The sequence below is a fragment of the Podarcis vaucheri genome (genome assembly GCF_965113315.1).
Source record: "Podarcis vaucheri genome assembly, chromosome: Z".
NCBI classification, from domain to species: domain Eukaryota; kingdom Metazoa; phylum Chordata; class Lepidosauria; order Squamata; family Lacertidae; genus Podarcis; species Podarcis vaucheri.
In genome coordinates, this window is record NC_138758.1 from 17,097,326 (window position 1) to 17,124,246 (window position 26,921).

General features: G+C 44.2%; 2 long non-coding RNA genes across 3 annotated transcripts in view; one reads left to right on the forward strand and one right to left on the reverse strand.

Annotated features, from left to right (window-relative positions):
- Positions 1 to 1,859: 1,859 nt before the first annotated feature.
- On the reverse strand, positions 1,860 to 6,744 carry LOC309524189. Its single transcript, XR_014215841.1, has 3 exons — positions 6,501 to 6,744; positions 6,127 to 6,470; positions 1,860 to 2,804 (listed from the first exon to the last, which is right to left on the reverse strand). It is a non-coding gene; the product is annotated as an uncharacterized lncRNA (long non-coding RNA).
- LOC309524191 overlaps positions 6,399 to 26,921 on the forward strand; it is a 54,795-nt gene continuing 34,272 nt past the window's right edge. The window contains exon 1 of one of the 2 annotated variants that reach the window (XR_014215844.1): positions 6,399 to 6,485. This is a non-coding gene — a long non-coding RNA (uncharacterized lncRNA). Of the gene's footprint in view, positions 6,486 to 6,739; positions 6,927 to 26,921 lie in introns of those variants that run through there. The other variant, XR_014215845.1, reaches the window with a different exon arrangement.

The following is a 26,921-nucleotide window of genomic DNA, read 5'->3' on the forward strand; positions in this document are numbered from 1 at the left end:
ATGTGGCATCAATCAAAGTGGGATTTCTCTTTTGGCAAAATCCAATGACAAACTAGCTTTGGGCAGAACCCATTCCACCCTCTTGAGAAATGTCAAAATGCCTTTGACTTACTTTGAAATTCAGATGTTTAGCCTGAGGAAAGTCCCACCAATTCATTCCAAATATTGTTTTTGGGTGAGATTTCAGTGGCAGCTCTAACAAAGATCTCAGGTCTTCTAATGAACGATAAGAGTATTAAGTTGGGAGTTTGGCAAGTTTGCTCAAGTCAGGCCCAGATGCAAACAGTGACGTATTTCAACAGCCCTTGGAAGAACTACATCTTTCATGGTCCTCTGTGATGCAGCATGGTGATGAGGAAAGTGGCAGAGAGAGAGAGCAAAGGGGGGAAAACCATTTGCCTTTCCTTTCTTTGTTCTAAGGCTTTGTCAGCATTTGGATCCATGCCCCATATTGCTACTCCATAGAGGATCTGGGAAATAATTCATACTGTAGGTGTTGCACCTGCACATTCCAACAGCAGTCTGCACATGGCACCAACCTCACACTCAACAGGGGCCAGTACCCCAATAACAGAGCACCTACACTCTGCTCCAACCAAAGAGTTTTTTTCCAGTGAGTCTGGGTCTTGCTCCAAGGCCAGCTGGAGAAGGCCTTGCAGCAGGGAGCAGTTCCTTCAGCCTTCACTGCAGCAGATCTTCCATTAAGGGTCTCCTGTTAAGTCCTGCTGATTTCATAGCATCATCTTGGCTGTATTGCTCTGAGGAGTACCGTAAATTTCGCTCCATAACACACAGTTTTTTCCTCCTAGAAAGTAAGGGGAAATGTCTGTGCGTGTTATGGAGCGAATGCCTACAGATGGCGGGGGAATCTGCTGCAGTCGTGAGCAGTCCGTGGCTTGCTTTGAAACAGCAAAGCGGGTGTAAGTGGCTCCTGTCAGCTAGCGGAGCCGGGGAGGAGGGAGAGAAGCAGAGCGGGAATTGGCTGCTTTAAAACAACCCCTGCTCTGTCCCTGCCTGCAGTTTTTTGCTGTCTGATTTTGGATTAGCCACTGTAGGGGCTGTGTGTGTGTGTGCTTGAGCTATCGTTCTCCTCCTCCTGCTTCCCCTTCACTCTCCCAGCGCCCCTGCGACTTTAGAACTGACACTCTCTCTGTGTGTGAGGGCTCCTTCTCCTTCTCTTGCTTCTGTTCACTCCCCCAGCGCCCCTGAGACTTCCAGCGCCCTAAGCCTTTAGGGCCAGTTCTCTCTCTGTGTGTGTTTTGACCTCACTGCGCTTGTTGGGGGAGAGTGTTGGTCACAATTTTTCTTGATTTGTCTCAGGGTGGTTACTATCGTGGTTTCCTTGCCGGGGAGGAGGGAGAAAAGCAGGGCCTGCTTGTTTTAAAGGAGCAAAGCCAGAGAGGAGACTCTCCTGCATTATTAGCAGCATCCTTCTCCACCCACCCCACGCGTGCTCCTTGTCCCTTGAGTGCTTTTCCTTCCCTCCCCACTTAAAACGTGGTTACAAAACACGGATCCACATGGATCCTCAGGATTTTTGCACTGGGTCACCCCAAACTCACCGTCAGATCACATGTTTGTGGCCACAGCATGAACCACAAAAAACATACATCCACTGTTTCGTTTAGAATATTTTTTTCTTGTTTTCCTCCTCTAAAAACTACGTGCGTGTTATCGTCAGGTGCGTGTTATAGAGTGAAAAATACGGTAAGTGGTAGGACTGCATAGCTTGAGAAATGACAGAAAGACTGGAAGACAGACTGACTGACTCTCACACCTGCATGCAGCTATATAAGGAGGGCTCAGATAGCCTGGAACCTTCTGGTCAACAATGATTACTAATAAGAAAGGACTGCTGAGTCACTACAGTGGTACCTCAGGTTAAGTACTTAATTGGTTCCAGAAGTCCGTACTTAACCTGAAGCGTATTTAACTTGAAGCGGCCTTTCCCATTGAAAGTAATGAAAAGTAGTTTGATCCGTTCCAGACAATGAAAAACGCCCCCTAAAACAGTAATTTAACGTGAATTTTACTGTCTAAGGAGACCATTGAACCATAAAATGAAGGCAATAATCAATGTATTGTACTATAAAATAAATAAGACAGTATTTTAGATGGAAAAAAATTAACATTGTTTTTTCTTTTGTGCACTGATGATAGTCAGTTTGGATGGGGGGGGGGATTTTATCCATTTCTGCAGCCACACAATCAACCAGTAGCTGAACTGGGTTCCACACAGTCAGAAAAACAAGTCACAAAAATGAAGTCACAAGCCACAGTCACAAAAGCAAAGCCACAAGTCAGTCCCATAAAATGAAGAACAAGTCACAGTCAAAAAACCAAAAAGGCCACACAAACCAAAATGCAAAAAAATAGCAAAAACAAAACCTCCAAATATAACTTCTGTGTTGCGTGGGTGCTCAGGACCCAACAGCTGGTAGACTCAACAGGAAGCCTCTGATTAGCAGCGAAACACTCAACAGGAACCAGACGATGAAAAGCGACCCCTAAAACAACAATTTTACATGAATTTTACTATCTAACAAAGCCATTGATCCATAAAATGAAATCAATAAAACAGTACAAAATGAAAATGTGATTTTTTTCTTACCTGTGCTGATGATAGTCACTGTTTGGATGGGGGCTCAGGGTTCTCTTCCACAATAACAATCGGTGATTTCTCTCCTGCCATTCCTCCCCTTGCCTTTTTTACACCACTGCCACCTGGTTCAGACTCCCTGGATCTTTTCCTTACCAAATTTTTTTTTATTGAGACTTGCTTTTGTCATTGTTTTAAGATTTGTCTAAAGTGAGAGATTACGTTATCATTGTAGGTGTTAGCAGCATAACTTAGAGCAGCTTTATCAGGGTGATATTTTTCAGCAATAGCTTGCACTTCAGCCCATTTTGCAAGCAGTTCTTTGATTGTTGCTGTAGGTGCAGTTTCTCCCCCCCCCAAATATTTTTATTAGTTTTTTCACAAACATAAATAAAACTTAATATTTTACAATCATCATTTTATGTCATCTTATTTACACTGCGTAAGTTCACGCCCGGACTTCCTTCCTTCCCTGCTTCAGTTTTCTTAGTTTATATCTTCTCTTGCCTTCTATACACATCACAATATTTATGTTAACGCTGCTACAGTTTTTAGACTTCTACAGTTAATTCTTATATATGGAACAAATTTACCCCACTCTTCAAACTTTGTCCCTTTTTGGTCTTGAATTTTATGTCATTTTATGTCATTTTAGCTAATTCTGTATATTCAAAGTGTTTGGTCTGCCACTCCAACACCGTTGGGGTCTCCTGTAATTTCCACTTTTGAGCCACAAGGATCCTAGCTGCAGCCGTAGCATATTGAAATAGTTTACGATCCTCCTTTTCCACCTCCTCCCCTATTATCCCTAATAGAAAAGCCTCCGTTTTTTAAAGGAAATGTATACTTAAAAAGTTTCTTCAGTTCATTATATATTAGATCCCAAAACTTTTTCATCTTATCACATGCCCACCACATGTGGTAGCGATCCCCATCCTTTAGTTTACATTTCCAACAGGCTTTGTTACTCAATTTATACATTTTTTGCCAATTTAACCAGGGTGATATATCACTGGTACATCATTTTTAGTAAATTTTCTCTTAAGGTGGAGCACGCTGTAAACTTCATACCTTCGTTCCATAATCTTACCCATTTATCGTATTCAATATTGTAACCGAAGTCGACCGCCCACTTTATCATGACTTCTTTTGTTAACTCATCCTTAGTGTCCATTCCAGGCTGTAGGTGCAGTTTCTCTGCTCTCCTCCTCCGAAGATATTTCCTCAGTTGCCACCATTTGCTGCTCCATCATAATGTTTTGAAGTTCTTCTGTGGCTCCTCCACTAACTCCTCCACATCAGCACAACTCACTTCCAAACCCATGGAATTTCCCAGAGACACAATTTCCTCAACAATAGGAGCATCCTCTTCAACAGCCTCTGTTACTTGTTCTGGGACTGTTTCTGGCCACAATTTCTTCCATGCTGCCTTCAGTGTTCTCTGAGTCACATCCCTCCATGCTTTGTCTATCATATGCAAGCAATGGAGGATATTAAAATGATTCTTCCAGAACTCTCTCAGCGTTATCTCTGTGTCCGAGGTCACCTCAAAGCCCTTTTGGAACAGGGCTTTGGTGTAAAGCTTCTTAAAATTAGATATGACCTGCTGGTCCATGGGCTGGATGAGAGAAGTTGTGTTGGGGGGCAAAAACTTTACACTGATGAATGCAAACTCTTCCAACAACTCATCCTTCAATCCTGGAGGTTGACCTGGAGCATTATCCATAAGAAGCAGGCACTGCATTGGAAGATTTTTGTCCTGGAGGTATTTTTTCACACTTGGCCCAAACACTTCATGAACCCACTCAATGAAAAATTGCCTGGTTACCCAAGCTTTGCTGTTTGCCCTCCACATCCCATGCAATTTGCTTTTTATGATATTGTTCTTCTTAAATATCCTGGGGTTCTCAGAATGGTAGACTAGCAAAGGCTTCAACTAAAATATCCACTTGCATTTGCACAAAATAAAAGGGCTAGCCTGTCTTTCATGGGCTTGTGTCCTGGCAATGCTTTCTCCTCTTTTGTGATATAGGTCGTCTTTGGCATTTTTTTTCCAAAAGAGGCCTGTCTCATCACAGTTGAAAACTTGCTGGGGAACGAAGCCCTGCGACTCAACATAATCTTTAAATTCCAAAACAAATTGGTCAGCCTCTAATTTGCTGGCACTGGCAGCTTCACCATTTCTCACAACACTGTGGATGCCAGTTCTCTTCTTAAATTTGTCAAACCACCCATGGCTTGCCTTGAAACTCTCAATCTCAGCACTTGGTGCAGGGGCGTTTGCGATGAGGTCAGAATGCAACTGTAAAGTATGTCAGGAGTGCTCTGATGGTGTTTCCTGCTTGGCAGGTGGTTGGACTCGATGGCCCTTGTGGTCTCTTCCAACTTTTTGATTATATGATTCTATGATTCTAAAGCTTTTTCACAAATTATGCTTTCAGAAATCATAGAATCATAGAATCATAGAGTTGGAAGAGACCACAAGGGCCATCGAGTCCAACCCCCTGCCAAGCAGGAAACACCATCAGAGCACTCCTGACATATGGTTGTCAAGCCTCTGCTTAAAGACCTCCAAAGTAGGAGACTCCACCACACTCCTTAGCAGCAAATTCCACTGTCGAACAGCTCTTACTGTCAGGAAGTTCTTCCTAATGTTTAGGTGGAATCTTCTTCCTTGTAGTTTGGATCCATTGCTCCGTGTCCGCTTCTCTGGAGCAGCAGAAAACAACCTTTCTCCCTCCTCTATGTGACATCCTTTTATATATTTGAACATGGCTATCATATCACCCCTTAACCTCCTCTTCTCCAGGCTAAACATGCCCAGCTCCCTTAGCCGTTCCTCATAAGGCATCGTTTCCAGGCCTTTGACCATTTTGGTTGCCCTCCTCTGGACACGTTCCAGTTTGTCAGTGTCCTTCTTGAACTGTGGTGCCCAGAACTGGACACAGTACTCCAGGTGAGGTCTGACCAGAGCAGAATACAGTGGTACTATTATTTCCCTTGATCTAGATGCTATACTCCTATTGATGCAGCCCAGAATTGCATTGGCTTTTTTAGCTGCCGCGTCACACTGTTGGCACATGTCAAGTTTGTGGTCAACCAAGACTCCTAGATCCTTTTCACATGTACTGCTCTCAAGCCAGGTGTCCCCCATCTTGTATTTGTGCCTCTCATTTTTTTTGCCCAAGTGCAATACTTTACATTTCTCCCTGTTAAAATTCATCTTGTTTGTTTTTGACCAGTTCTCTAATTTGTCAAGGTCGTTTTGAAGTGTGATCCTGTCCTCTGGGGTGTCACCAGCCTCCTGTTTTCCAGTTACCCACATTAAAAGCATTTTTTTTTCCATTTCTTCCATTGTCTGTGTTCGCTGCTTGAGTGTTTTAACACCCTTTGAAACGCTGGCCCCCTTAATAGCATCCTTATTTCTTAAGATGGTACCAATTGTAGATTTGGGCATCCCAAACTGTGTTGCCAGATCACTTTATACGGACCCCATTTTCATGTTTAGAAATAATTTCCTTCTTTACCTCAACACTTATCACAGTTCTCTTCTTGCCTTTGCTGCTTTGCTTCATGTCAGCAGTCCCAGAAAGCTGAACTGAGTTCCACAGATCCCCAAAACAATGGCAGAAGGCAGAGACCCCCAGAAGTCCCCCAAACGAAGGCACAAAACAGAGACAAAGCACAGGGCACAGGCACAGGATAAATAAATCCCCAAATCCCTTGCAGAATCCTAACATTTTCCACTCCCCCCCCCACAACAGGGTAGGTGGGCTTACCTGGCTAGGTGCCACCCATCTTGCTACAGCTAGGGGTGGGGCAAAGGGCTTTCCAGCAGAGGCTCCTGTTGTTTCTTAACAGCTTCATTGCTCTATGTCTTCGCTAGGTAAGTGATCCTTACCTAACTTTGGGGTTGGGATCCTGTGGATGTCTTGGGGTTGTTGCGGACGCCTTCTGTGGCTGGAGCAAAGTCACAGAGCCTTTGCAGGCTTGTGAATGTTGGGGCCTGGCCCCCCGGCCTCTGCAGGCCCTGTGGATGTTGGGCTTTGTCTGCCGGCATCCATTGAGGCCTACGGAGGCCTCCTTGGAAGTCGGGCTTTGTCTGCTGGCATCAGAGGAGGCCTTGGCCTCCTCGGATTTTGGACTTTGTCTGCCAGGATCCACGGAGGCCTATGGAGACCTCCTCGGAAGTCGGGCTTTATCTGCTGGCATATGGGGAGGCCTCGGCCTCCTTGGATTTCGGGCCTTGTCTCCTGGCACCGGCAGAGGCCTCGGGAAGCTCTCACAACTTACTTCCGGGTTAAAAACGTTCGTAACCTGAAAAAACGTAAGTTGAAGCGTTCGTAACCCGAGGTACCACTGTACAATACATTTTGCATCTAGGATGCACTCTAGGCCATTTTTAGGCCGTGGCAGATCTCACTCCCATCTCTCAGTTAAGAAACTCAGTAGATGGTGATTAAATCTGAGAAATACAAGACTTTGGGGGACATTTTCTTGATTTTCATTCTCTCAGTTATGAAATCCATAAATAGAAAGATATATTATTCACAATAAAGTTTTTTTTAAATGTTACAGAAACAACCTGAAAACATTTCCACATCTCTATCCAGATGGTCTCAATGACACTATTTCAAGAACCATGCAGTGAATTTGGTGCTGCCTTCCCAAATAATTCAAAATGAAGCCCTAAAACAAGAGTTTCAAGATAGTATATACTGCTTGTGATTCTTGTGAGCCGTGGTGCTCATCTACCCTATGTTCCCTGTGTTTGCCCATTCTCTTTGTGCTGCTTTTGATTTGTTGAGATTCTCTTCTGGTGGCACATATCACAAGCAGAGAAGTTCAGAGGTCACCTATGAAGCTCCACAGCTTAAGGGGAAGCTTCCATTAGATTCAGTGTTCTTTATCTGAGGCAGGCCCCAAACACAAGTCATCTTAGAAAAAAAGACTAAGCATGCTAATACCCTGAAAAAATGCTTTTGTCAATAATGGCAAGTCCTTGATCAGTGCTTTTTACCCCTCCAAGAAACTTATTTTTCAGCCTATATGTACAAATACAGAAGAAGATTTATTTTATATGTGACAATAGCAAGGAAGCAAACAAGTCTGAAATTAAAAGCAGAGACAACAAAAACAAGGCTATTTTTTATATATGGTTACAAGCAGTTACCTTGGAAGGGCTAAATTACTTTATCTCTGTATCGTTAATTACTAATGAGAGCTGGTGGCTACTTGTTACTGAACAGGCTGCCCTTCTTGAGTGTAGGATGAATAGAAACAGATGAATGTTGATTTCAGGTTTTTTCCCAGTTTGCCATTTTTCCAGTCTTACATTTAGTTCTACACATTTCAAAATCAATTTGCAGTTTTTTTAAATCCTCAAGAACATTCATCAGCATTTCAGTGCACATTTCTTCATACATACAAAAATTTACTCTGTGATTTTACCTAAGATACACGTTTTTGCAAACAAATTATCTTCTACATACAGCATGTTATTTTCACTAATATATTCATTTTTATCCACATCTTGGTCTGATTTACTGTATGCATTTTTGCACACACTACATGGCTGGAGAACTGCTTTTCAGATTTGGGAAAAGTATGAATTTTGAAGGATGGCTTTTGTTTGGTTTATGTATTGTTCCAGAAAGTGTGAAGCTCACTTGTAAATGCAAACTGAATTGAATTTCTGCCTCATCCTCAGGAGAGTTTGGCAATCTGAGTGCCAACAGAAAAGGAGATATAAGTAATGAAGGTCCCAAAACTTTTATTTTTAAAAAATCTGAGACTTAGTCTTAGGGTTTTATAATACTTATATGAAATACAGTGAGAGCCTGGGCCTGGATGGGTGGGATGTAAGCCTGGAAATCAATGTAGCTTGACTATGATATAAGCCAAGCTATTTCCTGATTTTTAAAGAAATCACTCAGCTTCAACCAAGACTATTCAATTTGAGCCAAGATGAGATCCTCCCATCACAGGAAACAAACAAAAATTTTTTTTTCCAAGCTGACAAAGAAGCAGCTTTAATGGGAGGCAAGGCAAGGTCTAAAGCTGCTCTTTAGGAGGGCAAGGTTGTTGCTCTCAGGGTGATGGGGTAGCCAGTGTGATGTAGTGATGGGGTAGCCAGTGTGGTGTAGTGGTTAAGAGCAGTAGTCTCGTAATCTGGGGAACCGGGTTTGAGTCTCCGCTCCTCCACATGCAGCTGCTGGGTGACCTTGGGCCAGTCACACTTCTGTGAAGTCTCTCAGCCCCACTCACCTCACAGAGTGTTTGTTGTGAGGGAGGAAGGGAAAGGAGAATGTTAGCCGCTTTGAGACTCCTTCAGGTAGTGATAAAGCGGGATATCAAATCCAAACTCTTCTTCCTCTTCTTTAAAGACAAGTACAGAATGCCTAGCCCAGTTGAATTCAATATAATTTACTCTTGGGTAAAGGTAAAGGGTAAAGGGACCCCTGACCATTAGGTCCAGTTGTGACCGACTCTGGGCTTGCGCGCTCATCTCGCTTTATTGGCTGAGGGAGCCGGCGTACAGCTTCCGGGTCATGTGGCCAGCATGACTAAGCCGCTTCTGGCGAACCAGAGCAGCCCACAGAAACGCCATTTACCTTCCCAGAGCAGTACCTATTTATCTACTTGTACTTTGATGTGCTTTTGAACTGCTAGGTTGGCAGGAGCAGGGATTGAGCAACGGGAACTCAACCCATTGCGGGGATTTGAACCGCCAACCTTCTGATCGGCAAGTCCTAGGCTCTGTGGTTTAACCCACAGCGTCACCCGTGTCCCTTACTCTTGGGTAGATGTGTATATATGTGCTTCCATGTGGCAGTTCATGGACTCAGTGCTGTTGCTGCCTGTAGTTTTGCACAGGGTCCACAAAACAACAGCCTCAACAAAATGCCATTCTATATCTTTTCCCATTTCACCCAGGATTGACCGCTTTCACAAAAGAACCCAACACATAAAAGAACACCACCGCCAAAAGCTAGTGTAAATCACAAACAGCCTAGGCATAGCTGTCAAATGTCCCTTATTTGGCGGGAAAGTCCCTTATCCCAGTGCGGTGTCCTGCTGCTGTCCCTTATTGATGATGTCCCTTAAATTTCCTGGGTTTCAAAGGAAGCAGCTTCTCTCTCTCCCTCCCTGCCGGCCAGGGAGGAGGGAGGCTCCAACTGTGTTGCTTGGCTGCGTTGCTCACCCAATAAGGCGTCTAAGAATGACTGGGGGGTGGAGCTTGCATGCCTTGTGCCAATCAAATCAGCTGCATTGCCTGGGGACTCGCCTTTGCTCAGTGCTTCCCAGCGGAGAGGTGACGGTGTTTTTCCTTGCTGCATCCCCTTTGCTGGGTTGCTGCTCTGTGAGAACCACTGCTTGAGGCTTTGTTTGGCTGCTGGCTGGGTTTTCTGCCTTTGGCTCGGAGGGGCTCAGAAGTTGAACATACCTGTGTTCGGAAAATCCCTTATTTTGGCTGCTGATCCCTTATTTTCGAGGCTGCTGGTCCCTTATTTTCAAATCTGAAGGTTGATAGCTATGAGCCTAGGAAGAATGCCAAATGCCAAAAAGTGAAGGCTGAAGGCATTAAGACCCTAGGCCTGAGATCCCCCACATCTGACCTAAGGCTTCTTAGCTTACATGTTATAGGATAATGTTGTAAGCCTTTGGGACTTTCCACTGGCCTTTAGCCAATCAGCATTGTGGCAAGGTTGGGGGTATTTACTTGGCAGTGCGACAATTCTATCCTAATGTTAAGGTGGCTAGATTTTTGTGGGAAGGGTTTTCCTTTGGTTTCTGCATACCTGTTGCATTTTCTCCTTCTTCGCAGAATCTTCCTGTTAAAAAATCCATTAGGGAAAGACCTGAGGTAGCTAGGAAGAAGACTGCGAGGGAAATAGCTTTGGGGTGCATGGCGGGGCCATTTGACGTCCCGCCTATTAAAAATTTGCATTTGTCACCAATAGGGGTAGTTCCTAGGAAGGCCCCGGGGGAGTTTCGTTTAATTCATAATCTATCTTACCCCAGGGGTAGTTTGGTCAATGATGCTATTCCTGGAGAGCTTTGCTCTGTCAAATATGCGTCTTTTGACCAAGTGGTCAAGCTCGTTCGTAAATTTGGTCCTGGTGCCCTTTTAGCAAAATGTGATGTGGAGTTAGATTACTTCCCATTAATCCTATGGATTTTCGTTGGTTGGGCTTTCAATTTGGGGGAAAAAATTATGTTGATAAGGCTATGCCTATGGGGTGTTCAGTTGCCTGTGCCACTTTTGAGGTTTTTAGTTCCTTTATCGATTGGGCCTTGCGTTTTAGGACAGGCCTGACAGGGGCACTCATTATTTGGATGATTTTTTTATTGGCCGGACCTGCAAATGACCTTTCCTGTTTTAACCTTTTGGAAGCCTTGGTGGCCCTTACAGAGGAGTTGGGGGTTCCGCTCGTGGCCGAAAAAAGTGAGGGCCCAGCTACAAAGTTAACATATTTGGGTATAGAACTAGATACAGTGGCCCTAACATCTAGGTTGCCCCCCCCCCATTGTATGCTTTTAAATTAGTCAGTTGATTCCTTTCAAAAAAGTAACTTTGAGGCAAATTCAGTCCTTGCTGGGATACTTAAACTTTGCTTGCCGGGTGGTCTCTCCAGGACGTCCTTTCTGTGGCTGACTGGCTAGGCTTTCCTCAGGTTTAAAATTTCCTCATCCTCGTGTGCATCTTTCTAAAGAGGTGAAGTTGGATCTGGAAATTTGGTGGTTGTTTTTGGACAAATTTAATGGTGTTTCTCTTTGGCAGAACACACTAAATCTGCATGCAGACTTTCAGGTGCATTCCGATGTGGCTGGATCCCTGGGCTTTGGGCTGTATTTCAGAGGTCATTGGTGTGCACAGCCATGGCCAAAGGAGTGGCTTGGCAGGTCCATCACGAGGGACCTCACCTTTCTTGAGTTTTTCCCAATCGTAGTGGCCGTGCATATTTTGATGGAGGAGTTTAGAGACCGCCGTGTTTGTTTTTGGACGGATAGCCAGGCTGTCGTGAACATCCTGGCCCGCCAGTCTTCTCGTTCCTCCAGGGTCTCTGGACTCCTTCGATCCTTTGTCCTTCAATGTTTGAAGTTTAACATTACCTTTTCAGCAAAGTTCATTCCTGGTATTACTAATGACATTGCTGATGCATTGTCTCGTTTTCAGGTAGACCGTTTCAGGGAGTTGGCTCCAGAGGCACAGCTGTTGCCAGAATTTTTTCCGGATCACCTCTGGAATCTTGGAAAAGTTTAGTGGTTAAGGGAGTATTCTCTTCTGTTTCCTCTTCCCCTTTTAGATCCTATAGAAAGGCTTGGACAGATTTTACAACCTTTCACTTTAAGTCATTGGCTATAGGCTGTGAACGCTCCTCCTCCATTGACCACGTCTTACAGTATTTAGCAAATCTATATCAGCTGGGATGTACGCCAAAGACGATTAAAATTCATGCAGCTGCTATTTCATTTTTTAGTAAAGTCTTATTTGCTTCAGATCCCTGTGCAGACTTTCTTGTGCGTAAAGCTTTGGAAGGTTGGCACAGAATGCAACCTATTAGGAAGTGCGGCAGAAGGCTACTTATGATATCCTGTGCAGGATTCATGCCAAATTGAGGTTGATATGTTGGTCAAAGTATAAGGCTCGCTTGTTTGCAGCTGCATACTCCATAGCATTCTTCGGTGCTTTGAGGGTGGGCAAAGTTGTTTGTGAAGTGGCCGTGGGAGGACATACTAGGGGTCTGCTACTGAGTGACATATCGGTGTTGGACACTGACCTGCAGTTTGATATTTCTAGGTCAAAAACAAAGTTAGGGCAGGGTGCCTTGTTAAGGCTGCCAGTGACTCTTCAGGCTGCTCCCTGCCCAGTGAGGGATGTTAGGAGGTTTTTGAAATTGAGATCTCCTGGTGTTGGTCTGCTCCTCATTCATCAGGATGGTTCCGCATTAACTAGGCAGCAATTTACATGTGTTTTGTGGAAGGCCATTGCGGACTGTGGGTTACCTGCAACAGAGTTTGCTGCCCATTCATTTAGAATAGGGGCAGCCACAACAGGTGTTCATTGGGGACTGTCTGTGCATAGAATAAAGAATTTGGGGAGGTGGAAATCAGAAACTTATAGAGGACACATCAGGGAATGTTGTTAGTTTTTTGTGTTTGACCCCCTTTTTGTTTACTTTCTTTATTCTTAGGTTCCTTGGGTTTAAAGGTTTGGATTTTTGGTCACAGCATCGTCCACTGGGCCAGTTTGCAGGCCATTGAATCAGGACTGGGTCGCCAGCTGGGTTTGCTGGAGAATGTCAGCCTTACCTAGGTCTCTAGACACGGGATGCAATGGGACGCAATACCGTATTTCCCCCCTCCTAAAAAGTAAGGGGAAATGAGGAGCGAATGCAGTCAGGAGGCTCTGCTTAGCGCTCCCTTTAAAGAGCTGCACACAGGCTCTGTGTGCTCTTTAAAGGGAGTGTGGCTCTTGGGGGAAGCCTTCATCCTGCTGCCCGGGAGAGGCTGTGCGCAGCTATCCCATAAACCAGGACAGCAAGAGGGATCGCTGCTCAGTGATCCTTCTTGCTGTCCTGGCTTAGCCATGCAAAGCCTCTTGTGGGCAGGGGGAGCCTTCATCCAAACTAGGTGCGTCTTATGGTCTGGTGCGTCTTATAGAGCGAAAAATACGGTAACTTCCTTTGGTCAAGGCTAAGGTGGTGGCTTGGGGACCGCCTTCTGCTCTGGTGATCCAGTTGGGGGAGAATGACCTGCCTTATTTAAAAGCGTGGTCCTGAAGCACCACATAATCAAAGACATGGACGAGCTGTTGGCTAATTTTCCTCAATTGACTGTTATTTGGTCGCAGCTACTCATGCGACATTGTTGGCGAGATCGTTGCTTCCCGGTTGCCACAAATAGGACCGGGAAGTTGGTGGGTCATGCGGTGGCCAAAAAAGTGTTGGCGCTGGGTGGTGGGGTGATACGCCACCCAGGCATTTCTTATCACAGGGATACTTTATTTTGGGCAGATGGCGTTCACCTCTATGAAGAAGGGAATGATATTTGGCTGGCAGAGATTGCAGATGGCTTGAAAGGATGGCTGCAGGTGTGATGGTATTGGCGGCGAGTGCGGTGCTCATGTGGCGGTTAGGCATTGGTTTAGGGGTATGTGGGGAGGGGAGGTGTGGCCATCACCTGCCCCTCCAATTAATAGAATATTCAGTTAAAGGAATTCGGGGGTCTGGATCTGAAGCCCAGAGAGGGGCTAGGGCCATGCCAGGACCCCCGGGAAGACCAGGGGTGAGCACCAGTCAATATACACTGATGGAGCTCCCCCTGCTGGTTGTTTATCCTTCCAGGCTTCCTGCAGGGTGGGGGAGGAGCCAGTTATAGTTTTGATACCAATGCCTAAGTCAATAGCAGTCACATTTGTGTATTTAATAAAGTTGTGGCCAAAATTTGTCCATTAACAATTAAACCAAATTCTGTCTCGAATGTGTCTTTATTTCCATGGGGGATGGGTTTTGGGGCTCGGAGCACAAGTAGGCCAACCTCTCCTTTTACTAAATTAAGAAATTAGAAGGGTACAGAACAGCACGCGAGTTAATTTCCCCCAAAAAGAATGAAAAGCCGATCTAAAGATAGCTTTTAAAAAACAACTAGATTATTGCCACTTGTAAGAAAGCAGTCCTTTCAAAGGTCTTTCAACTGCTCATGGTGAGGAGCATGAAACAAAAACAACAATGATAACAATTAGTAGGTTGCTCAGCAAAGATGTTTTCTGGAGCATGTCCTGTTAGAACAGCCATCCAGGACTTAAATGGCATATGGAATTGGAGATGACATTATTGCAGCAGAAAGGTGAATGTTACAACGTCAACACTCTTATCTGAAGGGGCCTCCCTGTGGAACTGGGGCTTTCTGGATCATCTGCTAGGAGGAAGCATTAGAAGAACTGTGCAGCTGTGTCACTCCTTCTCTGGAGGGGAAGAGAGACATTCTCCTGGGAGGGTCACAGCTGGCTTAGCCCCTTTAATAAAATGCACACCCAAATGACTCTGTTTCCAGCTGCCATAACAATGAATTTTGGAAACTACTATCAGATTTGATTCTTGCCATGTTATGGGTGAATTACAGGAAGCAGCTAGGTTTGGGGAGCAAGACAAAGGCATGGCAAGCACCAGTAGTTAAGGACAATTCATTTCTTCTTTTTTAAAAAGCAAGGCTGACCTGGAATATCTTATTGGAGTCAAGGGTACTCCCATGGCCAGCTGTGTTAGGAACTGCTTTTTAGTTCCTCACTGTGGGCACAACTCAGTGGTGGTGTGTAAGTTAAAACTGGGAAGCCAGTTTATAAAGTCCCCTAGAACCAATTCTAATAAACCTATTCCTAAACTCCATGTAGACATTCACAATCCCTGAATAATGAGCATGTACTATGGTGAAGGAGGTGGTACTCAATTTCCTCCTCTCTCTCCCATCCTCCATGTATTCATCCAAGCTATACAAACTGTGTGTATGTAGGAACCTTTAAAAAGAAAAAAGCAGGGTCCATAATATCATATAGGACTACATATGCATAGTTTTAAACCTTCAGATTAATGAATGAAGACTAAGGAATTATCCACACTTACCTTTCCCCAGCTTTTTTTGCAGGGTGGTCCACGCTTTAAAGCTCCGTATCCAAGTACCCTTCTTTTTGCTCCAGAGCTTTCCCTGCAAACCCTCCCCCCTCTTTAAAACCTGAAAAGAGTGTGGCTAAGCCCTAAGAGAGGGGACAAAAGCAGAACCAGCTCTTCCATTAGACAACCTCTCAGACATGCTACACATTTGCACCTCCATTACCACTGCAAGGCTTCACTCCTCGGAAAGTTCATTCCTCAAGACATGACACTGGGGGACAGGGCAGACCCAGAGCGCACCTATGTTGCTGCAAATGTATTTTAACCTTCTAAAAAAATTGCTGCTGATGTGGGGCTCTCTACCGCCATTTAGTCCTAGTCCCCGCAATGTCTCAGTCTGAGGAAGACTCTTATGAATCAGAGGCGCCATCATCTGAATAATAATAATAATAATAATAATAATAATAATAATAATACATTTTTATTTATACCCCGCCTTCCCCAGCCAGAGCTGGGCTCAGGGCAGCTAAGACCAGTAAAATTACAATAAAAACATAATAGGGGGAAAAAAGAAACCAATTTAAAATACAGGTTAAAATACAATTTAAAATGCAGCCTCATTTTAATAGTAGCCCATAGATCAAAACCATAAGGGGAGGGAAACATAAGGGTCAGTCTGAGTCCGAGCCAAAGGCTAGGCGGAACAGCTTCATCTTGCAGGCCATGCAGAAAGATGTCAAATCCCGCAGAGCCCTAGTCTCTTGTGACAGAGCATTCCGCCAAGTTGGGGCCAGTACTGAAATTAGGCCCTGGCCCTAATTGAGACCAGTCTAACCACCTTGAGACTTGTGACCTCCAAAGTGTTGTCATTTGTGGACCTTAAGGTCCTCCTCTGAAGCACATTGAGGAGGCCTAATGTATGGTCGTTCCTCAGAATGAGGCACTATAGAGGCAAGAGTCTACAAGTTTGCAGCTGCTGCAGCCTTTGCAAAAGCCCAAAGGATGGAAAAAGGTGGCAGTAGTGAGCAGCATTCACTGTTGCCTGAGAGCAGCTGAGTTTCTTTCTTTGGTACATGGCAGAAGGCTCAGTCCCAATTTCTCAACCCCTACAATTCACTGGATATCAAAAGAGGGATGTAGCATTTCATGTTGACGTTGATGTTAATGTTAATGTTAATGGCCAGACTCGAGTTAATTGTGGGGGGAATTGTGGAGGGGGGGGGACGGACTTTAATGAAATTCATAGAATCATAGAATCATAGAATCATAGAGTTGGAAGAGACCACAAGGGCCATCGAGTCCAACCCCCTGCCAAGCATGAGCCCCACCTTCCAAGTCTCCCCTGTTTAAGCCAACCCATAGCCCACTACCTGTAGCCACAGGAACCAGTAGCTCAGGCAGGTTTCACAAAATGTTAGAGGGGCAAACTACTTCTGGTCCCCCAACATATTTTGTGTAGTGGGTAATTGTGGAGGGAAGGGGTTTATGTATCTGAATGCTAACCCACTCAAACAGGCTTATTTTGCCGGGGGGGGGGAGCGGATGTCCCTGTGGAGCATTCAGACGTGAAAAGTGTCACTAGAAGTCTGAATGCAGTTTGGGATGGAGGGGGAGGGGAGGGGAGGAAGGAAGCTTTATCACTTAATTTTGCTGATTAATTAATTGCACAGGGAAATTTCTATGGAACCAAATGGTGCCAGCTGCAAAGAGCTGTAGCTCAGTGGCTGTGTGCATATTTTACATGCCAAAGCTCCCTGACTCATTCCTTGGCATTGCCTGTAAGGACTGGGTATGTCCCTCATGTGAAAACTGGGAGAGACCCACTGCCAATTCTTATAGACAATGCTGAACTACCTGGGCCAATGGTTTGACTCGACATGAAGCATGAACAATAACAAGATCCAAAAGTGGCACCATGCTATATTCAAAATGTATGTACTGTTGCATGACGTCACCCCAGTCTCTGAGCAGTGCGAGATTCCAGGGGTTCCAGGAGCTTATCCAGGGTTTGTGTTTGCTTTGGAATGAGGGAGAGTGGAGACTGTGTCTTTATGATATACTGTATGGTTTACACATAGATATAACCTGAGCCTGGCAGGGACGCGGGTGGCGCTGTGGGCTAAAGCCTCAGCGCCTAGGGCTTGCCGATCGAAAGGTCGGCGGTTCGAATCCCCGCGGCGGGGTGCGCTCCCGCTGCTCGGTCCCAGCGCCTGCCAACCTAGCAGTTCGAAAGCACCCCCGGGGCAAGTAGATAAATAGGTACCGCTTACCAGCGGGAAGGTAAACGGCGTTCCGTGTGCGGCTCTGGCTCGCCAGAGCAGCGTTGTCACGCTGGCCACGTGACCCGGAAGTGTCCCCGGACAGCGCTGGCCCCCGGCCTATAGATGTGAGATGGGCGCACAAACCCCAGAGTCTGTCAAGACTGGCCCGTTCGGGCAGGGGTACCTTTACCTTTACCTTTATAACCTGAGCCTAAGCTGGAAGGGTTCACAGAATTAACACCCCAAGGGGGCCTTGCTTCCCCATAGCTGGTGCCTTGCATTCAAACAGAAATCAAACATTGCTCTGACTCTCTCTGGCTTCCCAGTGTGTATCTTCTAGCTCACACCTTTCAACGATCACATTTTGTTCTTCTAACTACCAGTCAGTTGAGGGATAGCACAAATCCACTTCCTTTGTTCCCTTAATGGCCCATTACCTAGGCTATCACTTCGCCAGGAAGATAGCCTGGGTTATATTTTAACACGCGAGGCTTGGGGTGGCAGCCTGCATCCCGAAGCAGGGGGCGCCCTCCGGAGGACGCCCCATGCTTCGGGAAGGTGTCTGCAAGCCTCTTGCGCCCGGTGGGAGGTCCCGTCGGGCTCGCAAGGCTTGTAAGCAGCAGCCTGTTCTGGGGGCTGGGGTCGGGGGAAGCTCGGGCTTCCCCTGCGCCAGCCCTGCGCCTGGGGGGGAAATATATATATTTTTTGTTTATCCCCCCCCAAAAAAAACCTAGGTGCGTCCTATGGGGCGGTGCGTCCTATGGGGCAAAAAATACGGTAATCTGTGGAACATGAGAGCTCCATCTTGGCTAGTGCAGAGCTGGGCACTGGAAGGCAATGATAAAAATATTCAGATAAACTTCCAGTCCACCCCCCTACCTCATACCAATCTTCACTTTGTTCTTTATGAGTTCCAGTCTGTACATTGCATCTCTGTGAAGTGTCTGTGGGGGTTTTAACATCACTTTAACTTAGTTCACTGTGAGTCAAAGTTCTGTTTCTCTGAGGGAACCTGAGGGCCTGGAAGCAGCATTAAATTTTCTAAATAAGAGGCATTAGATTTGTGTAGTAAAAAGGCCCCTGGGATCAAATATGCTCTGTTCCCCCATCAGTAGTCTCTCATTTCAGAATGGACCTCTGGACCTCTGAGTCAGACGAAAGATCTTTACAATCATTAAATCAGATTGACAGGCACTGCCTTGAGACAATGGAAAGGCTTTCTTTCCTATAGTGCACCTTTGCCTCTTGATCCCAGAAGAGCTGTTATTCTCTTACAAGTATATCATTACCCAAAACTTGATGTATTATTTGCATAGCAGGCGAATCCAGCTAATTAAGAAAAAGAGCAGAAGGCAAACTGGGTGGCGAAGGACCTTTAAAACTCCTCGAGCCGCATTGTGGTGAAAGGGTTGTGTCTCCTTGCCAAGCAGTCTAGTCAGGGCCAGATTGACAAAGGGGGAACTAGCATTTCAGGATGCATTCTTGAACTCTGCAGCTAACAGTGACCAACTAAAAGTTTCTGTGAAACCCAGATATAACCCCAGCCTGACAAGGAAGCTTCCTTTGCAGACCCTCTCTAGTGTGAAGATCACCAGAGGGGACCCTCTTGGTAGTTTCATCACCCTCAGAAGTTATGGAGTGGCTGTGGTTCCTAAACAGTGAAATTCCCTCCCCATCTAGGTCATTTAGCACCCTCATTATCTTGTTTTCATCCTATCCTAAAGATGCCCCTCTTTACCCTGGTCTTTGACACCTGAATATATCCATGTCTATATCTTTGTGTGGGCTGGGCTATCCTTTGAAACTGTTAACTAAGCAAAGACATTAAAAAGACTATTTGAAGAATAGTTGCCAACTTCACCTAGAACTGTTTTGGAGATATATGTGAAATGACATCCTTTAGCCCCAGATACCCCTTCTCTAGGCATGACCTCTTCCACAACAGACGTAAGCATATTGGTAGGGAAATGCTGAGCCCTGCTGATTTATCTATTCTGGGGATAAACAGGAAATGCTGCAGTCCAGATCTGTCAATCTGTCAACTTTCTATAAGCAGCAAATCCACATTAAAATGCTTTTTAATATAGGTGAATAAGATTCATACTGACGGTTATGGATGCTTCTGGGTTTCTTTGGATTACTGCCTGCATCTAGAATGGGTGTGTTTGCAGGCTATTAAAGAGGGAGTTGTTGTTGTTGTTGTTGTTGTTGTTTTGCCTTTCTATGTGCACACCTCTTCTCTTACCATCAAAAACATAGTTGTTACTCTCTAAGCACATGTTCGCCTCCCAAACAAAGCTGGTGATCATCATCCAAAACGTAACTAAAGACCAGAAGATGTGCTAACAGCCATTAACGAATGGCTCCAGGGCAAAGGGGATTAGACAAATCTATTTTAAGATTTTTAGGCTGGCCTTGAGCAAACCAGTCAGGTCAGCACACAACCAGCATAAATGAAATATTGATTTAAAATGGATAAATTCACACACTGACAAACAACAGATGGGAACAAGATTTCCCAACTAGGTACCCTCTAGATGTTTTGTACCAGCATCAAAGCTGGGCGGGGCAGGGCATCCGCTGAGGTTCCACACCACTTCACGGAACTCACTGGCACGAGTACCCAGGACCCGCTCCTCCTCTTCATTGTTGCGACTTGCTTGTTCACCGCCTCTTCCTCTGACCCAGACAATAGTGGTAGTGAGAAGGAGGAACAGCAAATGCCACTGCCTGCTTGCTCAATGTTGTTGGCACCCATCTGTCTTGAGAGATAATGGAATGTGCCTCGGGGGGTGTGTGTGTGTCAAACTGCTTCTTTAGCAACACCGAAGTGACCTTTCCGGGGTGCAAACCTTGGCAGTGTGTATGGAGATCCTGGGTTGCCCAGACAAGACATTCTTCTCAGCCTCACTGATGTGGTCCAAAGGAAAACACTTGGCACCAACTTAGCTGCAGGAGAGGCTGGAAGGAGGTGTACAAGGGACTATCCAACTATATTAGGGACTCCACTCTTGATTTGTGTACGGTTCACTCCTTAGCCTTTTCTTCTCCCGATGGGGATAGCAGAGGTTTAGGATCAAAGTTTTCCTTCTCCTAAATGTGCTACATTCCCAGGTTGATAAGCCCCATCTGCCCTCACTTCCCACTATGAGAAGTGCAGAAACTGCCTTTTTGACCATTAGACCCACTATTGGTCTCATCCACTGAATCTGCCAAAGTCTATCTTTGCATGGAGGGGAAGTCCCTAAATCACCTCATTGGCTGCCCTCACCTGGATTAGCTGGACAATCAAAGCCACTTCCTGGGGTGGGGCTGCTGTTGCATGTAGACTGCTTTTAGGAGCCACAGATGAGAGCTGGGTATAGGATGGGGACCAAAAGTGGACAAACTGTTCCAGAAGGAGCATGACATGTCCCCCACCAAAGGTACTACCCCTTCCCTAACATCCCATACACTTCCTTGCTCAACAAGGAAGCTGGTGTTAGCAATTTTGAGGAAGAGCAACTTATGGGGAGTGAAGATGTAGTGGAGGCATGGTCCATGGAAGGTGCCCTGCCCTAGGGCCCTCCAAAACTTGGAGTCAACACATTTCCCCCAGAAATGCAATAGGAGGAATAATTCGGGTTGTAAGTTAAGGGTTAATTTTGTAGTCAGTAAGCCAGCTATTCAAGGGGGTGGCAGAGGTGCTACTTTGCACAATAAACCTATGGGTTTGACACCTGTGCTTATTTCTGCATATTCTGATTTTCTTATTCGCAGGGTTTAATTATAACATGGAAGTGTAAACATTTAGATAACATATTTCTAGAGATGGCTTTCTATTACAATATCTCAATTATATTATTCTATGTGCTATCAGGGAATCCATGGCTGATAGCTTCTTTGTCTTAGAAATAATATCAAAGAGTACAACACACAAGAGAAAACTCAAAATTGTTCCTCTAATGTCTTACTCTGGAGCATGTTCAGGTCCTTAAAAGTAAATAAAGATGGTTCGAGTTATGAAAACTCCATATTCTAGTCATGCATATCCACCCTTGGTTGGATCAAACAATTTAAGAAGGTGATGGAGTGATTGCACGCTAACCTTCAAGCATTCAAATTTACAGTGTGCATGTAGAAATAGGTATGCACACTCTAATCCAGAGTAGCCAATATGGTACCCTCCAGACGTTTTGTATGGCCAGTGGTCAGGAATATGGGAGCATCAACCAGCAACATCTGAAGGACCATAGGTTCCCAGTCCTTGTATAACAGGGGTAGGCAACCTAAGGCCCAGGGGCTGGATGTGGCCCAATCGCCTTCTCAATCCAGCCCACGGAAGGTGCAGGAATCAGCATGTTTTTACATGAATAGAATGTGTCCTTTTATTTAAAATGCATCTTTGGGTTATTTGCCGGGCACAGGAATTCGTTCATTTTATTTTTCCAAAATATAGGCCAGCCCACCACATGATCTGAGGGATGGTGGACTGGCCCATGGCTGAAAAAAGTTGCTGAACCCTGTTGTATAACTATGGAACCCATGACCTTCTGCATGCAGAATGTGTGCTCTAGTACTGAGCTACAGCAAGACTTACACCAGCCCCAATGTTTCTAATGCTAAACGTTTACCCCAGGTATGGGCAACTTCCAGATTTTGCTGGACACCAACTCCCATAATCTATTACTATTGTCAACACTGGCTAAGGCAGATGGGAATTGGGTGGGGAACCCCTAGCTGTCCAACTGTTGCTCCAACTCCCATCATCTCTTGCCAGCATGGCCAGTCATCTGGGAGGATAAGATCTGGAGTCTATCAACTTCCTTGGGTACCATGTTGGCTATTCCTGTGTTTTAGGATGCTCACTCTTTTTGAGTTTGCTATTACTCTGCTGTGCAGAAACTTCGACAATCCAAATCAAATTCTCTCTCAACTTTCTCTTAATGGAATTTAAAACCAATGAAATGTTCAGTAGAAAACAAGAGTCTCTAGAAACCCATGTCACAATTAATTTTTGTAATAAAATGTTTATATAAATGCATTGATCGACTTTTGGTTTTGGTCAACTTAAGATGCATTGTCCCTTCAGGTAAGGATTGGTCTTGGCCTCAATCAATATCAACCTCGCAGTTCAATGCATGGTGATGCTGGCTTTCACAAAAGTCAATATTTGCTTAATGTGTTGTATTCTTGTTCCAGATACAGAGTTTTCTATATATTTTCTTCCCACAGCTGTCATTGAGCATATAGCTCAGTGGTTACCACATTCATCAGACTGTGTTTCTTCATTCCTTCTCTTCAGTATTGGTTTCAAACTCAATAAAACTATGATACTCTTCCACACTGACTGCTCAATCCTTTTCACTTTAATCAAGGTACTAGTCTCATTGATTATAGTGGAACTTCTTGCCTGAGTAAATCAAGCATTATCTTGTCCTTTACAAGTTGCCTCTCCAGTCCTGTTTGGAAGACACTGAATTTAAAAACTAAATATGTTCTGCTTAGGATTATGTTGGCAGTGAACAAATGCAAATCTGCTTCTTGGTTGTATGTTGGACACTAAGCCATAGCATTCCTATACTATTATCACCAAAATGTTGTGCATGTAACATACTGAATGAGCACAGATGGGCAAGCATGCCATGCACTCTTCATTCTTCTCATTTGAACTTCCCCATCACATGAACATTCATGTCAAAGTTATACTTCTCTACTATTCACCTTCTTGCAACAAGTATCCCTCTACCACATTTTCAACAGACACGTATGCCATGCTCATCAAATTTATCCTAGGACTGGTGGTCCTTTCCACTATGTGGTGTTGTGAAGAAGGAGAATGGCATCTCAGATCTACTCTCAAAGCTTGCATCTCCCTCTGTATCTTTCCCAACAACCTCTTGCTGATTGCTTCTATCATTTCCTTCTAGTCTAGTCTCATCTCATCTTCCTTTCCATCTTTGCAGGGTTATGTATCACTGGACTTTTTTGTTGCAAGGTGCTGTTAGTTTTACTCCTGACAATGTTTTATTACGCGTTTTGTATGTTTGTGTTGTGAACTGTCTTGTGATCTTCGGATTGAGGGATGGTATGCAATAAATAATAAATAATAAACAGTGTAATGTCATTAAATCACTTTTTATCATTTTTTATAAGTGAAGAAGAGTAAATTCACATCATTGTGCTAATGGGTGGGAGAAAGTTTATCATCGACCCACTTCCCTAGATTTTCTAGTAAGGTCCGGAAGTACATCAAAATTCTCCTTTCCACTTGGTAGGGAAATGTTGATTGACTACAAGTATAGTCCACCTTTCTTCCATGATAAAGCTGAAAGTGGTGTACATAAGGTCTCCCTTTCCAGGCATTAATCAGACCAAGGCCTGCTTACCTTCAGTGAGACTGTCATACCATCTACCCAGGCCTAAGCGAGTTCTCTTACTGTGTATAATTACATACATACAGGGCTTTTCTTTTCAGTCAGAACTCTCCAGAATTCATTTCCGGCACTTCTCAAGTGGGCACCATTGCCAGCCATTGCCATTATAAGAGAACAAGGGAGCATCTCTTTTCCCCAGAAAAACAGCACTTCAAACCATCCTATACTCTTCTTGGTGGCTTCTATCTTCCTAAAGAGACTAGACTGGCTCCCACCTTGTCCTTCCACTGGCAGATGAAGACTCTTTTATTTAGGCTTTTGGAACTTGACTGCTTTTAAGGAAATGGCTTTTAAATAGCCATTTTTACACCTGCATTTTAATATATTAATATATGTCTGGTGCTGGGTTTTGACATTGGCCCACCATCTTCTTGCTCGTTAGGCACTGGGTCATGCAGTAACAAAGGATCCTGTGAAAAGTTACCATATGATGGTTTCATGATGTCAATTAGTGGGTGTTAATTCCCACTGGTCACAGTCTGAGGTTGCAGCCAGGATAAGGCCCTACTCTTTGTCTCTGAAGAAGATCTCATTGGGTTAGGAGGCTGAGCCAATCACAGTTGTTGGAAATAGAACTTCAGGGAACATTCAATCAGTAACATAAGGGATTAATTCTGCAGTTATTGTGGGTTACAGAAGATACTGATTGGATGGAGCTTCTAGTCAGTTGGGACTGAGAAAGACTGGTGAGATTTGCCAGCTGTAGAGATAAGTGGTTTTGAAAGAGTTTCCCCCCTATGGAGGCCTGTAAATAACTCAAAATCCCTCTGTTTATTTCTCCTCGTATCATACACTGTTTTTGTTTAGTTCACCTCAGTAAAGTTTTATCAGTTTCTTTTCTCTCTGGACTCCATCTGCTAAATTCAACTCCCTCAGCAGTGTCCAAATATACAAGGCGAAATGTCAGGGCAAACCCTATTAGGGTGGCTACTTAGGCATTGCTAAACCCAAGAAAGTGCATCACCTGAAAAGAAGACATACAGCAATTTGGATTTGCATACAATATGCGTATGCTAACTTATATGTACAGATGCAAATTTAGAAATATCTACTTTTTTTTAAAAAAGAAGAAAAAGAAATACAACACATCTCACTATGGTGAGGAAGACTGTGACCTGGTGACTTGTGGTCCTGCTACAACTGCCTCTCAGTGCTGACTGTTAAGAGACAACTATAAGGCCCCTGTTGTTCTCCCATCTTATGGTCTTGATCTTTAAACTGGACTTTAACTGGACAATGCTTCAAACAAAGGACCACTATCTGAAAAATAGGATACCTTGCCAATTTATTCTCTGTTATGATTTTGGGGGATGTATATACCACACCACTCTAAGGAACTTGGCCATCCCATTTGCCAGAACTGGAAGTTCCTGTGCAGGTTTGGTAGATAAAGTTCTTTGCAAAGTAACATTCATAGCACTTACAACTGCAAAAAGGGGGGGGGGCTTATTCAGCCAACTTTTTAGAATTCCAGCTGCATTCTGTATCCACATGAAACATTTATTGAAATGGGATATCATTGGGTAAAGCACTGAAAAGTACATTTGTCATTTCCCTCCTATCAGCAAGAACCGTATATCAAAATAGATGCGGCTGTTTTCCACATTATTTTCATAAATAAATATACAGGTTATTGATAATACGTATATACATCTTTGAGCTTTGTCACATCAAATGCAATGAATACATTGTCCAATATATTTACTCCTGGGGAGGAGAAAATATATATTATAATCAATTAATCAATTGTTGAATGAGTTGTGGGGGATTTTGCAGAAATGCTGTCAGGATGATGACATCTATCAGCAAATCTCTTTTTTATGGATGAGATGAATATTGTTACATTAAAAACCATCTAGTTTCAGCTCTTGTTCCCATCTTTTATTTTATTTTTTTGTAGTCATATGCTGTACTTGTTTTCTTAGCAGTATTGGCAAAGAAAATATTACTACTTAGGACCTGAGCTTGCTTGCAATGAAATCAATATCCACAAGGTCAATCATTAGCTTCAGTGGCTTTCATATTTTCAACTTTTTAGGGGCCCCGCTTCCATATTAACTTGTCTGCTCAGGATTCTCTGTGCCTCTCTCATGTAACTCCTGTTTCTTTCAAATGATTCAGGGATGTGTTCTAGAATGCCAATTTAATTCATGTGCGGCACTCACTAGATTCCACAGTGCTAGCCAAAAACCACCCAAATGCAATATATGTATCCTTGAACTAGGTCAAAAGCCAGCATGTTATGATGAGTGCAGCCAGGGGACAGGGAATGAGAATAGCCATTTGGGAAATGGTGGTAGTTCGGTGGTAGAGTATTTGCCTTGCAGGCAAAAGATTCCAGGTTCAATCTCCAGCTATGGCTAGGAATGTCCCCTGCCTGAAACCCTGGAAAACCTCTGCTAGTCAGTGCAAGCAATCCTGAAGTAGATAGACCAATCGTCTGTCTCAGTACAAGCTAACTTCCTAATGTTCCTAAAACATAAATACAAGTGTTCTAACACATTAAACATTAATTGCATTACTTCCTTTGGTGGGCAATAGTGTAGAATACCACCTGCCTGCTTTCCCCCCTTCTATCTCCATGAGAATGACATCCTTAAAAAAATAAAAATTAAATGTGAGAGACGTACTTTGTAAATTAAAAGCTGAACATTTGTTCTACAGAGGACCTGAAACATCACGGGAGGGCACCCCAATCCTGTGTACATAGAAACCTGCAATGTTCCTGGTCATATTTCTCCATCCAGCCTAGTACTGATTAGGAGCAGTTTTCCAGGGTCTCATAATAAGCCCATCTTGTGCTGCCTGCACTTTAATCTCAGGATGCCAGGGACTGAAGCTGGGACCTTCTCCATGCAAAATGTTTCTCAACCATTGAGGTACAGTATCCCTCCATGTCCTTGTCCCTGCCCCAAGTTGTAATGTACCAAACACCATTTTATGTAATGCTGCAGAAGAAGGTTGTTTGGGAGGAATTGACTTCTGGGAAAGCTCGCCATTCAGTATTGATGCTTCTCATTGAGGAAATATG